The following is a 15,372-nucleotide window of genomic DNA, read 5'->3' as shown; positions in this document are numbered from 1 at the left end:
TATGAGATAGATTAGTTGTTTTTAAAATCTTTATCCCTACCCCACACTAGCTCCTCCAAATGTGTTTGAGCATAGCACAACCATAGTATGTTGGGCCTTCCACTGCTATATTTTATCTCCTGTAACTAGAGATCTTTCTTCATACTGATACTATTTCTAGATCTGTTATATAAATGCTATACTAAATGTAGATGCTCAGAAATATAGAATTGTTTTGCTGAAAGACAGCGTAGGCTAAGGGGTATGGGGTGGACTGTGTAATAAAGGGTTAACTCAGAAGATTTGGGGTTGTCCTAACCCTGCATATTTCAAAGGTCCTGGCAGATAATCTCTGAGCCCTTTAATTATCCTGCCTGATAAAGTGTCTTTGTATACCTGAGACTTGGCCCATGCCAAATAGTTTATGCTAACAATGTGATTTATGGTGAATAAGTCATATATTTTTTTCTATGACTGGGGCTTCAGGCCAAGCTGTATTAGCTTGACTCCTAAGGTCAGGGGCTGAAGATTGAGTAGCTAAATTCAGTCTTAGGGATGCTTCATGCTTATGTGATTGACTCCCACTGAAAATGGCTGGCACCATTTTGCACTTATTGTCATACCTTATGGTTGGAAGAATTGAGTTCTATTCGTGTGATTCTGGAGGGAGAGTACAACTGAAAGCTCATGCCTGTTTTTTCCTAGACATCACCCTGTGCACCTTTTACCTTTGCTGACTTTAATCTGTATCTCCTAACTGTATTAAGCCGTAACCACGAGTATAATCGTTTTTATAGGTCTGGTGAGTTTTTCTAGTGAGTCATCAAACCTGAGGGTGATCTTGGAGACCCCTCAGTACAGCTAAACATATATAACAACGGAGTAGAATTGTGAGCCAAGAAATAAACTCTAACACTTATTTTTCTTTATAACTTCTAATTTTATTTTAGATACATGGGATACAAGTACAGGTTTGTTACATGGGTATATTGTGTGATGCTGTCGTTTGGGTTATGTTTCCTTTCACTTGGGTAGTGAGCATAGCACCCAATAGTTTATCAACCCATGCCCCCCTTCCTCCATCCTCCCTCTAGTAATCCATATTGTCTATTGTTTCCATGTTCATGTCCATGACTACACAATGTTTTGCTCCTACTTATAAGTGAGAACATACAGTATTTGGTTTTCTGTTCCTGCATTAATTTCATAGAATTATGGTCTCCAGCTGCATCCATGTTGCTGCAGAAAACATGATTTCATTCTTTTTTATGGATGCATAGTATTTCATGTTGTATGTATAACACATTGTCTTTATCCAATCCACCGTTGATGATTGACGAGCACATAGGTTGATTTCACGTCTTTACTATTGGGAATAGTGCTGTGATGAACATAGGGCTGCATGTGTCCTTTTGGTAGAATGATTTGTTTTCTTTTGCATAGATACCCACTAATGAGATTGCTAGGTCAAATGGTAGCTCTATTTTTAAGTTCCTTAAGAAGTCTCCAAACTGCTTTCCAAACTGGCAGAACTAATTTTTGTTCCCACCAAGAGTGTATGTGTTTCCTTTTCTCTACAGCCTCACTAGCTTCTGCTATTATTTGACTTTTGAATAATGGCCATTCTGACTGGTATGAGATGGTATCTAATTGCTTTGATTTGCCTTTCTTTGATGATTAGTGATGATGAGAATTCTTCATGTTTTTTGGCCACTTGTATGTCTTTTGAGAAGTGTCTGTTTATAACCTTTGCTCATTTTTAATGGAATATTGTTTTTTGCTTATTGAATTAATTTCCTTATAGATTCTGGATATTAGACCTTTATTGGATGTATAGTTTGTGAATATTTTCTCCCATTCTGTAGGTTGTCTGTTTACTCTTTTGAGAGTTTCTTTCGCTGTGCAGAAGCTCTTTAGTTTAATTAGGTCCCACTTGCCAATTTTTGTTTTTGTTGCAATTGCTTTTGGAGACTTAGCCAATAATTCTTTACCAACGTGGATGTCAAGAAGGGTATTTCCAGGTTTTCTTCCAGGATTCTTATAGTTTAAGATCTTACATTTAAATATTTAATCCTTGTGGAGTTAATTTTTATATATGGTGAAGGGCAGGGGTCCACTTTCATTCTTCTGCATACGGTTAGCCAGCTACCCAAGCACCGTTTATTGAATAGGAGGTCTTTTCCCTGTGCTTATTTTTGTTGTCTTTATCAAAGATCAGATGTCTGTAGGTGTGTGGCTTCATTCCCGGGTTGTCTATTCTGTTCCATTAGTGATATGTTTATTTTTGTACCAGTATCAGCTGTTCTGGTTACTGTGGGTTTATAATATAGTTTGAAGTCGGGTAATGTGATGCCTCTGACTTTGTTCCTTTTGCTTAGGATTGCTTTGGTGATTTGGGTACTTTTTGGATTCCATATGAATTGTAGAATAGTTTTCTTATAATTCCGTGAAAAATAGTTTTTGTAGTTTGATAGAAATAGCATTGAATCTGTAGATTGCTTTGGACGGTATAGCCATTTAAATGACATTGATCTTTTTGATATATGAGTATGGAATTGTTTATATTTTTCTGTGTCGTCTCTGATTTCTTGCAGAAGTATTTTGTAGTTCTCCTTGGGGAGACCTTTCACTTCCTTGGTTAGCTGTATTCCTAGGGATTTTCATTTTTTATGGCTATTATAAATGGGATTGTGTTCTTGATTGGACTCTCAGGTTGAAGGTTATTGGTGTATAGAAATGTACATTGACATTGATATTGTATCCTGAGACTTTACAGAAGTTGTTTATCAGTATTATCAGCCCCTTCCCAGAGTATTTAGGGTTTTTCAGGTGTAGAATCATATCGTCAGCAGTGAGGGATAGTTTGACTTCTTCTTTTCCTATTTGGATGCCTTTTATTTCTTTCTCTTGCCCGATTGCTCTAGTAGCACTTCCAGTACTATATTGAATAGTCATGGTGAGAATGGGCATCCTTGTCTTGTTGCAGTTCTGAAAGGCAATGGTTCTGGCTTTTACCAGTTCAGAATGATCATGGCTATGGGTTTGTCATAGATGGCTCATTATTTTACAGTATGTTCCTTCAGTGCCTAGTCTATTGTGGGTTTTTATCATTAAGGTATGTTGGATTGTTTTCAAATCCTTTTCTGCATCTATTGAGATGGTCATATTTTTTTGCTTTTAATTCTGATTATGTGGCGAATCACATTTATTGATTTGCATATATTGAGCCAGCCTTGCATCCCAGGAATAAAGCCTACTTGATTCTGATGTATTAATTTTTTGATATGTTGCTGGGATTGGTTTCCTAGTATTTTGTTGAAAATTTTTGCATCTATGTTAATCAGGGATATTGGTCTGAAGTTTTCTTTTTTTGTGTCTCTGACAGATTTTGGTATCTGGCTGATGCTGGCTTCATAGACTGAGTTAGGGAAGAGCTTCTCCTCCTAGATTTTTTTGGAATAGTTTCAGTAGAGTTGATACCAGTTCTTTTTATGTCTGGTAGAATTAGGCTGTGAATCCATCTGTTCCAGGGTTTTTTTGGGCTGGTAGGTTTTTATTATTGATTCAGTTTAGGAACTTGCTATTGATGTGTTCAGGTTTTCATGTTCCTTTGGCTTTAATATTGGGAAGTTTTCTGTTTCCAGGAATTTATCCATTTCCTCTAGATTTTCTAATTTGTGTGCATAGAGTTGTTCAAAATAATCTCTGAGTATCTTTTGTATTTCTGTGGGATTCATTGTAATGTCATCTTCTTCATTTTTTATTGTATTTATTTGGATCTTCTTTTTTCTTCATGGTTATGTAGGTAGCAGTCTGTCAACCTTTTTTATTCTTTCGAAAAACTACCTTTTGGTTTTATTGGTCCTTTCTATGGAATTTCGCATCTCAATTGTTTTCAGTTCTTTTCTAATTTTAGTAATTTTTTTTCTCCTGCTAGCTTTGGGGTTGGTTTGTTCTTTTTCTTTCTAGTTCTTCTAGGTGCAAACTTTGGTGGCTAATCTGAGATCCTTCTAACTTCTTGATGATGACGTTTAGCACTATAAATTTCCCTCAACACTGCTTTGGCTGTATCACAGATATTTTGGTAAATTGTGTCCCTATTTTTATAAAAAATTTCAGATAATTTTTTAAATTTCTGCTTTAATTTGATGTTTACCCAGGTATCAGGAGCATTTCCATGTATTTGTGTAATTTTAAGAGATCTTCTTGATAATCATTTCTATTTTTATTCAACTGTGGCCTGAGAATGTGCTTAGCATGACTTTTTTAAATTTATTGAGACTTGCTTTATGACTGAGCATGTGGTCAATCTTGGAATATGTTCCATGTGCCAAAGAGAAGAATGAAGTTATATTCTGTTGTTGTTGGGTGGAATATTTTGTAGGTATCTGTTAGATCTAGTTGGTCAAATGTTGAGTTGAAGTCCAGGATTTTTTGGTTAATTTTCTGGCTCAATGATTTGTCTAACACTCTCAGTGGGGTGTTGAAGTCTCCCACTGTTATTGCATGGCTATCTACATCTTTTTATAGGTTAAAAAGAACTTGTTTTATGAATCTGGGTGCCCCAATGTTGGGGACATATATATTTAGAATATAAACATATTCAGGTGGAGCAAAGCACTCAGGCTTGGCAGTGGAGGCTGCACTGTGCACATGCTTCTGCAGGGTGGCTAGGCAGGGCCCCTCGGAGGGGCTAGAGGTAGGAGGGCCTGCAAAACAGATGCACCCCAGTCCCATGGCAAAAGTGGCCCCACTCTCTCCAGGCCCAGCAGTTAAGTCTTCTCACTGAATTGTATCCTTTATTATTATGTAATACCCTTCTTTGTCCCTCTTCATAGTTGTTGATTTAAAGTCTGTTTTATCTGATACAAGAATCACAACTCATGCTCTTTTTTGTTTTCCATTTGTATGATAGATCTTTCTTTATCCCTTTACTCTGAGCCTGTGGGTGTAGTTACATGTGAGGCGGGTCTCTTAAAGGCAGCAGATAGTTGGGTCTTGTCTTTTTATCAATCTTGCTACACTATGTCCTTTAAGTGGGGTGTTTAGTCCATTTACATTCATGGTTAGTATTGATATGTGAGATTTTTATCCTGTCATTGTGTTGTTAGCTGGTTATTATGTAGACTTGATAGTGTAGTTGCTTTATAGTGTCTTTGAGTTATGTGCATGTTTTTTTTGTAGCAGGTGTTGTTGATTGTAGGTTTAGAGCTCCCTTAAGAATCTCTTGTAAGGAGGCATGTCTAGTTGTGATGAATTTCCTCAGCATTTGCTTGTCTGAGAAATATTTTATTTCCTCTCTGTTTATTGAGCTTCGTTTGATGGGATTTGAAATTCTTAGTTAGAATTTCTTTTCTTTAAGGATTCTGAAAAAGGCCTCTAATCTCTTCTGGTTTGTCAGGTTTCTGCTGAGAGGTCTGGTGTTAGCCTGATGGGGTTCTCTTTATATATGACATGACCCTTCTTTCTAGCTGCCTTTAAGATTTTTTTTTCCTTCATGCTGACCTTGGCAAATCTGATGACTATGTTTCTTGGGATGGTCATGTTGTATTTTATCTAGCTGGCATTCTCTGTATTTCTTGAATTTGCATGTCAACCTCTCTAGTGAGATTAGGGAAATTTTCATGGTGTATATCCTCAAATATATTTTCCAAGTTGTTCACTCTCTTTCCCTCCTCTCAGGAATGCCAGTGTGTCAGAAGTTTTGTTTCTGTACATAATCTCATATTTCTTGGTAGTTTTGTTCAGTGTTAAAGATTTTTTCTTTCTGACTTTGTTCATTTGAAGGACCAGACTTTGAGATCTAAGATTCTCTCCTTGGCTTGGTCTATTCTGTTAATACTGTTAAACTGTCATATTATGAAATTATTGTAGTAAATTTTTCAGTTCTAGATGTTTAGTTTCCTTCTTAAAATGGCTATTTCATCTTTCAGATCTTGAATCATTTTACTGGATTCCTTGGATTGGATTTTAACTTTCTCCTGAATCTCAATGAGCTTCTTGCCATTTGGATTCTGAATTCTATGTCTGTCATTTCAGTCTGGTTAAGGACCACTGCTGGGGAGATAGTGGGCTCATTTTGAGGTAAGGGGACACTCTGGCTTTTTGAACTGCTGGAGTTCTTGCATGATTCTTTCTCTTCTGGTGGGAGGGGGGCTGGTTTTCTTTTAAATGTGGTGTAAGTTGAATATAGTCAGTTGAGTTCATTTCTGGATGTTTTCAGAGGGCCGTGGCTCTGTACAGGATCTTTATGTATGGGCAAATTCTTGCACTTGGTTTCACAGGGGTGTATATTAGCAGAATCATTTTTGGTGTTGTAGTTGGGGCTGAGGTCTAGTCATTGATGCTTAAGTAGTGACTGGTACATAGGCTCTTACTCAGCTCTTTTGCATGTCCTTCCATTCACAGGCATGTTCTATGGTGAGTGGAGCGGGAGAGATAACTCCTCACCAGGTCTGCTCTTGGGCCTTTAGGGACCCCACCCTGATCACTGGCATCATTTCTGTGTTTCTTTTGTTAGGTGTTCCAGGCTGTGGGGCTTCCTTGGGCAGAGGCCATGGCAGGGAGATGGGTCACACCCTTTCCAGACCAACCCTGCAGAGGGAGGCACACCTTGCTCCCAAGCTGGCCCATGAACCCACACATCTTGCCCCCTTTATGCTCTGAGATTGCGGGCTTCTCCTCTACTTGCCTGTCAGCCACAGATCTCAGCTGCATGCTCCCAAGCTGTGTGCTGCAGCCCTGGGGCACTGGGATGATCTGTGGCTTGGGGTCAAGCTCCAGCTGCACTGAGGGATCTAAAGTGCTCCCAGGTCACTGGGAATGTACTCAGGTGGAGCAAAGCACTCAGGCTTAGTGGTGGAGGCTGCACTGTGCACATGTTCCTGCAGGGTGGCTAGGCAGGGGCCATGGAGGGGCTGGCAGGCAGGAGAGCCTGCAGAACAGATGCACCACAGTCCCATGGCAAAGCTGGTGCCACTCTCTCCAGGTCCAGCAGTCAGCTGGGGCTACAGCCTCTCAGAAGAAGATGGGGAGCCCTTGGGGATGGGCACCTGTGGTCATGCTCTGCCAGAGCTGCCCCATGCACAAAATCTGGGCTTCACACTGGCTGAAGCCCTGTCTGTGCCTGCTCCCTGCTAGCCTACAAATCCATGAGGGACATGGGTCCCCTGTAGCTATGATCCCAGAGGTCCATGGCAAAAGCGGGATGTTCCTTAGTCCCCTTACTTACCCCTTCCCCAGGAGCCACTCAGGGTCAGGAACTAGCCCTAATGTTCAGGCACCTTGTGCAGAGATTTCAGCTTCCTCTCTCTTCAGCTTTGGTGTCAGTGTTGCCTCTCCATCCACTCTTGGTGCTTTCTCTCCAAAGAGAGAAATCTGCCCAAATTATCACATTTATTATTAATTGATTTTCTATAAGGGTGTCCAGACAATTCAGTGGGTAAAGAATAGTCTTTTTATCAAACAGTGTTGGAGAAACTGGAGAGCCACATGCAAAAGAATGAATTTGGACCCCTACCTTACAACATACAAAAAAAATTAAATTAAAAAGGATCGTACAGCTAAATGTGAGAGCTAAAACCCTTAGAAGAAAACCAAGAATAAATCTTTATGACCTTAAATTAGGGAATGATTTCTTAGATATGACACCAAAAAGAAAAGTGTTTTTAAAAAAGAGAACTTCCTCAAAATTAAAAACTGCTCTACTTCAAAAGACACCATTGATAAAATGAAAAAACCACCCAGAGAATGGGGGAAATATATGTCACATGTCTAACTTATCAAATCATATACCTAATATGGACAGCATAGATAAAGAGGTAGAGAATTTCAGACTTGAGCTGGAAACTTTATAAGAATGTGGCAAAATGCAAATAGTAACACACACACACACACACAGAGAGAGAGAGAACATATAAAGTCAGTAATTTGGAGGTCAGTCCCATATAGGGAAGTGATAGATCACTGAGCCTACAGGAGATCCTAAAGGGCAATGATATAAACAAGGTAGAAGTTATGCTACAAAGCCCACATTCATGGAAAAGGAAAATCCAGGAATCATAGAAAAATGGAATGATCACAGTAGTAGAAGAATTATCATCAGTTTATACCAGATAGTGTTTGAAGCCTCTGTTCATTCTAGGAGTATGAATAGTTTAAAAATAAAATTTATAGTGGGGGTATTAGGTCATGAGTTTCTCAAACCTCTTTGAATTTTGAAAAGTGTGTTTTCATTATCTGAAGTGGAAGTTTTCATTATCTGAAGTGAAATAACTCAGAAACAGAAAGTCAAATACTGCATGTTCTCACAAGTGGAAACTAAGTATACACATGGACATAAGCAGTGGGTAGTAGACACTGGAAACTTGGAAGAGTAGAAAGGGGCTAAGAAATGAGAAATTACTTAATGGATACAATGTACACTATTTGGGTGATGGCTAAACTAAAAGCCCAGACTTCACCACTATGTAATGTATGCATATAAGAAAACAACACTTGTACCTTCTAAATCAATCTATAAAATTATACATATTATACAATTATGTGTGTGTGTGTGTGTGTATATATATGTATATATATATGTATATATATATGTATATATATATGTATATATATGTATATATATATATATATATATGTATATATATATATATATATATATATATATATAAAACCAGTGCAAAGTGAGAGAAGATACCCTTTTCTGAGAGTCAACTGTTAAGTTATTCATTTTATTTTTGATTTATGGTAACTTTCTCATTAGGAATAATCCTAACCACAGTCTTCAGGAGACAGAGACCAAGCAATTCTGAATGACTAAAAAGCGAATAGCTCATGCCAAAGATGATTTCTTTGGTTTAAAACACATTTGCAGGACAGATTTTGAAACTGTACTCACTTGTTAATTTTCTCTTTTATAATTTCCCTTTTCTTTTGTAGGTTGGCAATCAAAACCAACATCTAGACAGTGCCAACCTTGATGCTTGATGAAGTGGTTAAGGGCATTTCTGGGCCGGGTGCGGTGGCTCACACCTGTAATCCCAGCACTTTGGGAGGCCAAGGCGGGCGGATCACGAGGTCAGGAGATCTAGACCATCCTGGCTAACACGGTGAAACCCCGTCTCTACTAAAAATACAAAAATTAGCCGGGCGTGGCGGCGTGCGCCTGTAGTCCCAATTGCTGGGGAGGCTGAGGCAGGAGAATGGCGTGAACCCGGGAGGCAGAGCTTGCAGTGAGCCGAGGTGGCGCCACTGCACTCCAGCCTGGGCGACAGAGTGAGACTCCGTCTCAAAAAAAAAAAAAAAAGAAAAGAAAAACCACATTCCTAGAAGTCACACATATACCAATTGCAAATTGCAAAGCTTTTTTCCAATTAGAAGGAACAAAAAGTCTATGCTAGGTATAAAAATAAAATAAAGTGTATATTTTCCCAATACAATTTAAAATTGGGAAATAAACTATTTCATCTTAAATTTTCATCATAAAAACATAATGACTAGCATATTACAAATATTGACATGTAACAACTAAATACTAAATACATCCAATGGAATATGAATGCATGACAATTTGCTAATCACAATAATTCATTTAATAAATATGCAAAGAAGCTCTTTTTTAGCAACTGGGAACATTGTATCTTTTTTTCTTTTTTTTTCTTTTTTTATTTTTATTATTATACTTTAGGTTTTAGGGTACATGTGCACAATGTGCAGGTTTGTTACATATGTATCCATGTGCCATGTTGATTTCCTGCACCCATTAACTTGTCATTTAGCATTAGGTATATCTCCTAATGCTGTCCCTCCCCCCTCCCCCAACCCCACAGCAGTCCCCAGAGTGTGATGTTCCCCTTCCTGTGTCCATGAGTTCTCATTGTTCAATTCCCACCTATGAGTGAGAACATGCGGTGTTTGGTTTTTTGTCCTTGCGATAGTTTACTGAGAATGATGTTTTCCAATTTCATCCATGTCCCTACAAAGGACATGAACTCATCATTTTTTATGGCTGCATAGTATTCCATGGTGTATATGTGCCACATTTTCTTAATCCAGTCTATCGTTGTTGGACATTTGGGTTGGTTCCAACTCTTTGCTATTGTGGATAGTGCCACAATAAACATACGTGTGCATGTGTCTTTATAGCAGCATGATTTATAGTCCTTTGGGTATATACCCAGTAATGGGATGGCTGGGTCAAATGGTATTTCCAGTTCTAGATCCCTGAGGAATCGCCACACTGACTTCCACAATGGTTGAACTAGTTTACAGTCCTACCAACAGTGTAAAAGTGTTCCTATTTCTCCACATCCTCTCCAGCACCTGTTGTTTCCTGATTTTTAATGATGGCCATTCTAACTGGTGTGAGATGGTATCTCACTGCGGTTTTGATTTGCATTTCTCTGATGGCCAGTGATGATGAGCATTTCTTCATGTGTTTTTTGGCTGCATAAATGTCTTCTTTTGAGAAGTGTCTGTTCATGTCCTTTGCCCACTTTTTGATGGGGTTGTTTGTTTTTTTTCTTGTAAATTTGTCTGAGTTCATTGCAGATTCTGGATATTAGCCCTTTGTCAGATGAGTAGGTTGCAAAAATTTTCTCCCATTCTGTAGGTTGCCTGTTCACTCTGATGGTAGTTTCTTTTGCTGTGCAGAAGCTCTTTAGTTTAATGAGATCCCATTTGTCAATTTTGGCTTTTGTTGCCATTGCTTTTGGTGTTTTAGACATGAAGTCCTTGCCCATGCCTATGTCCTGAATGGTATTGCCTAGGTTTTCTTGTAGGATTTTAATGGTTTTAGGTCTAACATTTAAGTCTTTAATCCATCTTGAATTAATTTTTGTATAAGGTGTAAGGAAGGGATCCAGTTTCAGCTTTCTACATATGGCTAGCCAGTTTTCCCAGCACCATTGATTAAATAGGGAATTATTTCCCCATTTCTTGTTTTTGTCAGGTTTGTCAAAGATCAGATAGTTGTAGATATGCGGCATCATTTCTGAGGGCTCTGTTCTGTTCCATTGATCTATGTCTCTGTTGTGGAACCAGTACCATGCTGTTTTGGTTACTGTAGACTTGTAGTATAGTTTGAAATCAGGTAGCGTGATGCCTCCAGCTTTGTTCTTTTGGCTTAGGATTGACTTGGCAATGCGGGCTCTATTTTGGTTCCATATGAACTTTAAAGTAGTTTTTTCCAATTCTGTGAAGAAAGTCATTGGTAGCTTGATGGGGATGGCATTGAATCTATAAATGACCTTGGGCAGTATGGCCATTTTCACGATATTGATTCTTCCAACCCATGAGCATGGAATGTTCTTCCATTTGTTTGTATCCTCTTTTATTTCATTGAGCAGTGGTTTGTAGTTCTCCTTGAAGAGGTCCTTCACATCCCTTGTAAGTTGGATTCCTAGGTATTTTATTCTCTTTGAAGCAATTGTGAATGGGAGTTCACTCATGATTTGGCTCTCTGTTTGTCTGTGATTGGTGTACAAGAATGCTTGTGATTTTTGTACATTGATTTTGTATCCTGAGACTGCTGAAGTTGCTAATCAGCTTAAGGAGATTTTGGGCTGAGACAATGGGGTTTTCTAGATATACAATCATGTCATCTGCAAACAGGGACACTTTGACTTCCTCTTTTCCTAATTGAATACCCTTTATTTCCTTCTCCTGCCTGATTGCTCTGGCCAGAACTTCTAGCACTATGTTGAATAGGAGCGGTGAGAGAGGGCATCCCTGTCTTGTGCCAGTTTTCAGAGGGAATGCTTCCAGTTTTTGCCCATTCAGTATGATATTGGCTGTGGGTTTGTCATAGATAGCTCTTATTATTTTGAGATCCATCCCATCAATACCTAATTTATTGAGAGTTTTTAGCATGAAGCGTTGTTGAATTTTGTCAAAGGCCTTTTCTGCATCTATTGAGATAATCATGTGGTTTTTGTCTTTGGTTCTGTTTATATGGTGGATTACATTTATTGATTTGCGTATGTTGAACCAGCCTTGCATCCCAGCGATGAAGCCCACTTGATTATGGTGGATAAGCTTTTTGATGTGCTGCTGGATTCGGTTTGCCAGTATTTTATTGAGGATTTTTGCATCAATGTTCATCAAGGATATTGGTCTGAAATTCTCTTTTTTGGTTATGTCTCTGCCAGGCTTTAGTATCAGGATGGTGCTGGCTTCATAAAATGTGTTAGGGAGGATTCCCTCTTTTTCTATCGATTGGAATAGTTTCAGAAGGAATGGTACCAGTTCCTCCTTGTACCTCTGGTAGAATTCAGCTGTGAATCCATCAGGTCCTGGACTCTTTTTGGTTGGTAAGCTATTGATTATTGCCACAATTTCAGAACCTGTTATTGGTCTATTCAGAGATTCAACTTCTTCCTGGTTTAGTCTTGGGAGGGTGTATTTGTCAAGGAATTTATCCATTTCTTCTAGATTTTCTAGTTTATTTGCATAGAGGTGTTTGTAGTATTCTCTGATGGTAGATTGTATTTCTGTGGGATCGGTGGTGATATCCCCTTTTTCGTTTTTTATTGCATCTATTTGATTCTTCTCTCTTTTCTTCTTTATTAGTCTTGCTAGCGGTCCATCAATTTTGTTGATCTTTTCAAAAAACCAGCTCCTGGATTCATTAATTTTTTGAAGGGTTTTTTGTGTCTCTATTTCCTTCAGTTCTGCTCTGATTTTAGTTATTTCTAGCCTTCTGCTAGCTTTTGAATGTGTTTGCTCTTGCTTTTCTAGTTCTTTTAATTGTGATCTTAGGGTGTCAATTTTGGATCTTTCCTGCTTTCTCTTGTGGGCATTTAGTGCTATAAATTTCCCTCTACACACTGCTTTGAAGGTGTCCCAGAGATTCTGGTATGTTGTGTCTTTGTTCTCGTTGGTTTCAAAGAACATTTTTATTTCTGCCTTCATTTCATTATGTACCCAATAGTCATTCAGAAGCAGGTTGTTCAGTTTCCACGTAGTTGAGCGGTTTTGAGTGAGTTTCTTAATCCTGAGTTCTAGTTTGATTGCACTGTGGTCTGAGAGACAGTTTGTTATAATTTCTGTTCTTTTACATTTGCTGAGGAGAGCTTTACTTCCAACTATGTGGTCAATTTTGGAATAGGTGTGGTGTGGTGCTGAAAAAAATGTATATTCTGTTGATTTGGGGTGGAGAGTTCTGTAGATGTCTATTAGGTCCACTTTGTGCAGAGCTGAGTTCAATTCCTGGATATCCTTGTTAACTTTCTGTCTCGTTGATCTGTCTAATGTTGACAGTGGGGTGTTAAAATCTCCCATTATTATTGTGTGGGAGTTTAAGTCCCTTTGTAGGTCACTCAGGACTTGCTTTATGAATCTGGGTGCTCCTGTATTGGGTGCATATATATTTAGGATAGTTAGCTCTTCTTGTTGAATTGATCCCTTTACCATTATGTAATGGCCTTCTTTGTCTCTTTTGATCTTTGTTGGTTTAAAGTCTATTTTATCAGAGACTAGGATTGCAACCCCTGCCTTTTTTTGTTTTCCATTTGCTTGATAGATCTTCCTCCATCCCTTTATTTTGAGTCTATGTGTGTCTCTGCACGTGAGATGAGTTTCCTGAATATAGCACACTGATGGGTCCTGACTCCTTATCCAGTTTGCCAGTCTGTGTCTTTTAATTGGAGCATTTAGCCCATTTACATTTAACGTTAATATTGTTATGTGTGAATCTGATCCTGTCATTATGATGTTAGCTGGTTATTTTGCTCGTTAGTTGATGCAGTTTCTTCCTAGCCTCAATGGTCTTTACAATTTGGCATATTTTTGCAGTGGCTGGTACTGGTTGTTCATTTCCATGTTTAGTGCTTCCTTCAGGAGCTCTTTTAGGGCAGGCCTGGTGGTGACAAAATCACTCAGCGTTTGCTTGTCTGTAAAGTATTTTATTTCTCCTTCACTTATGAAGCTTAGTTTGGCTGGATATGAAATTCTGGGTTGAAAATTCTTTTCTTTGAGAATGTTGAATATCGGCCCCCACTCTCTTCTGGCTTGTAGAGTTTCTGCCGAGAGATCAGCTGTTAGTCTGATGGGCTTCCCTTTGTGGGTAACCCGACCTTTCTCTCTGGCTGCCCTTAACATTTTTTCCTTCATTTCAACTTTGGTGAATCTGACAATTATGTGTCTTGGAGTTGCTCTTCTCGAGGAGTATCTTTGTGGCGTTCTCTGTATTTCCTGAATCTGAACGTTGGCCTGCCTTGCTAGATTGGGGAAGTTCTCCTGGAGAATAACTTACAGAGTGTTTTCCAACTTGGTTCCATTCTCCCCGTCATTTTCAGGTACACCAATCAGACGTAGGTTTGGTCTTTTCACATAGTCCCAAATTTCTTGGAGGCTTTGTTCATTTCTTTTTATTCTTTTTTCTCTAAACTTCCCTTCTTGCTTCATTTCATTCATTTCATCTTCCCTCAGCAATACCCTTTCTTCCAGTTGATCGCATCTGCTACTGAGGCTTCTGCAATCTTCGTGTAGTTCTTGAAACTTGGCTTTCAGCTCCATCAGCTCCTTTAAGCCCTTCTCTCCATTGGTTATTCTAGTTATCCATTCTTCTAATTTTTTTTTCAAAGTTTTTAACTTCTTTGCTATTGTTTTGAATTTCCTCCCGTAGCTCAGAGTAGTTTGATCATCTGAAGCCTTCTTCTCTCAATTCGTCAAAGTCATCCTCCATCCAGCTTTGTTCCGTTGCTGGTGAGGAACTGCGTTCCTTTGGAGGAGAGGTGCTCTGCTTTTTAGAGTTTCCAGTTTTTCTGTTCTGTTTTTTCCCCATCTTTGTGGTTTTATCTACTTTTGGTCTTTGATGATGGTGATGTACAGATGGGTTTTTGGTGTGGATGTCCTTTCTGTTTGTTAGTTTTCCTTCTACCAGACAGGACCCTCAGCTGCAGGTCTGTTGGAGTTTACTAGAGGTCCACTCCAGACCCTGTTTGGCTGGGTGTCAGCAGCGGTGGCTGCAGAACAGTGGATTTTCGTGAGACCACAAATTCAGCTGTCTGATAGTTCCTCTGGAAGTTTTGTCTCAGAGGAGTACCTGGCCGAGTGAGGTGTCAGTCTGTCCCTACTGGGGGGGTGCCTCCCAGTTAGGCTGCTCAAGGGTGAGGGACCCACTTTAGGAGGCAGTCTGTCCGTTCTCAGATCTCCAACTGCGTGCTGGGAGAACCACTACTCTCTTCAAAGCTGTCAGTCAGACAGGGACATTTAAGTCTGTGGAGGTTCCTGCTGACTTTTTGTTTGTCTGTGCCCTGCCCCCAGAGGTGGAGCCTACAGAGGCAGGCAGGCCTCCTTGAGCTTTGGTGGGCTCCACCCAGATCAAGCTTCCTGGCTGCTTTGTTTACCTAAGCAAGCCTGGGCAATGGCGGGCGCCCCTCCCCCAGCCTC

The sequence above is a fragment of the Hylobates moloch genome, unplaced genomic scaffold, assembly GCF_009828535.3.
Source record: "Hylobates moloch isolate HMO894 unplaced genomic scaffold, HMol_V3 SCAFFOLD_21, whole genome shotgun sequence".
Classification (NCBI taxonomy): Eukaryota; Metazoa; Chordata; class Mammalia; order Primates; family Hylobatidae; genus Hylobates; species Hylobates moloch.
This window is presented reverse-complemented; position numbering follows the sequence as displayed.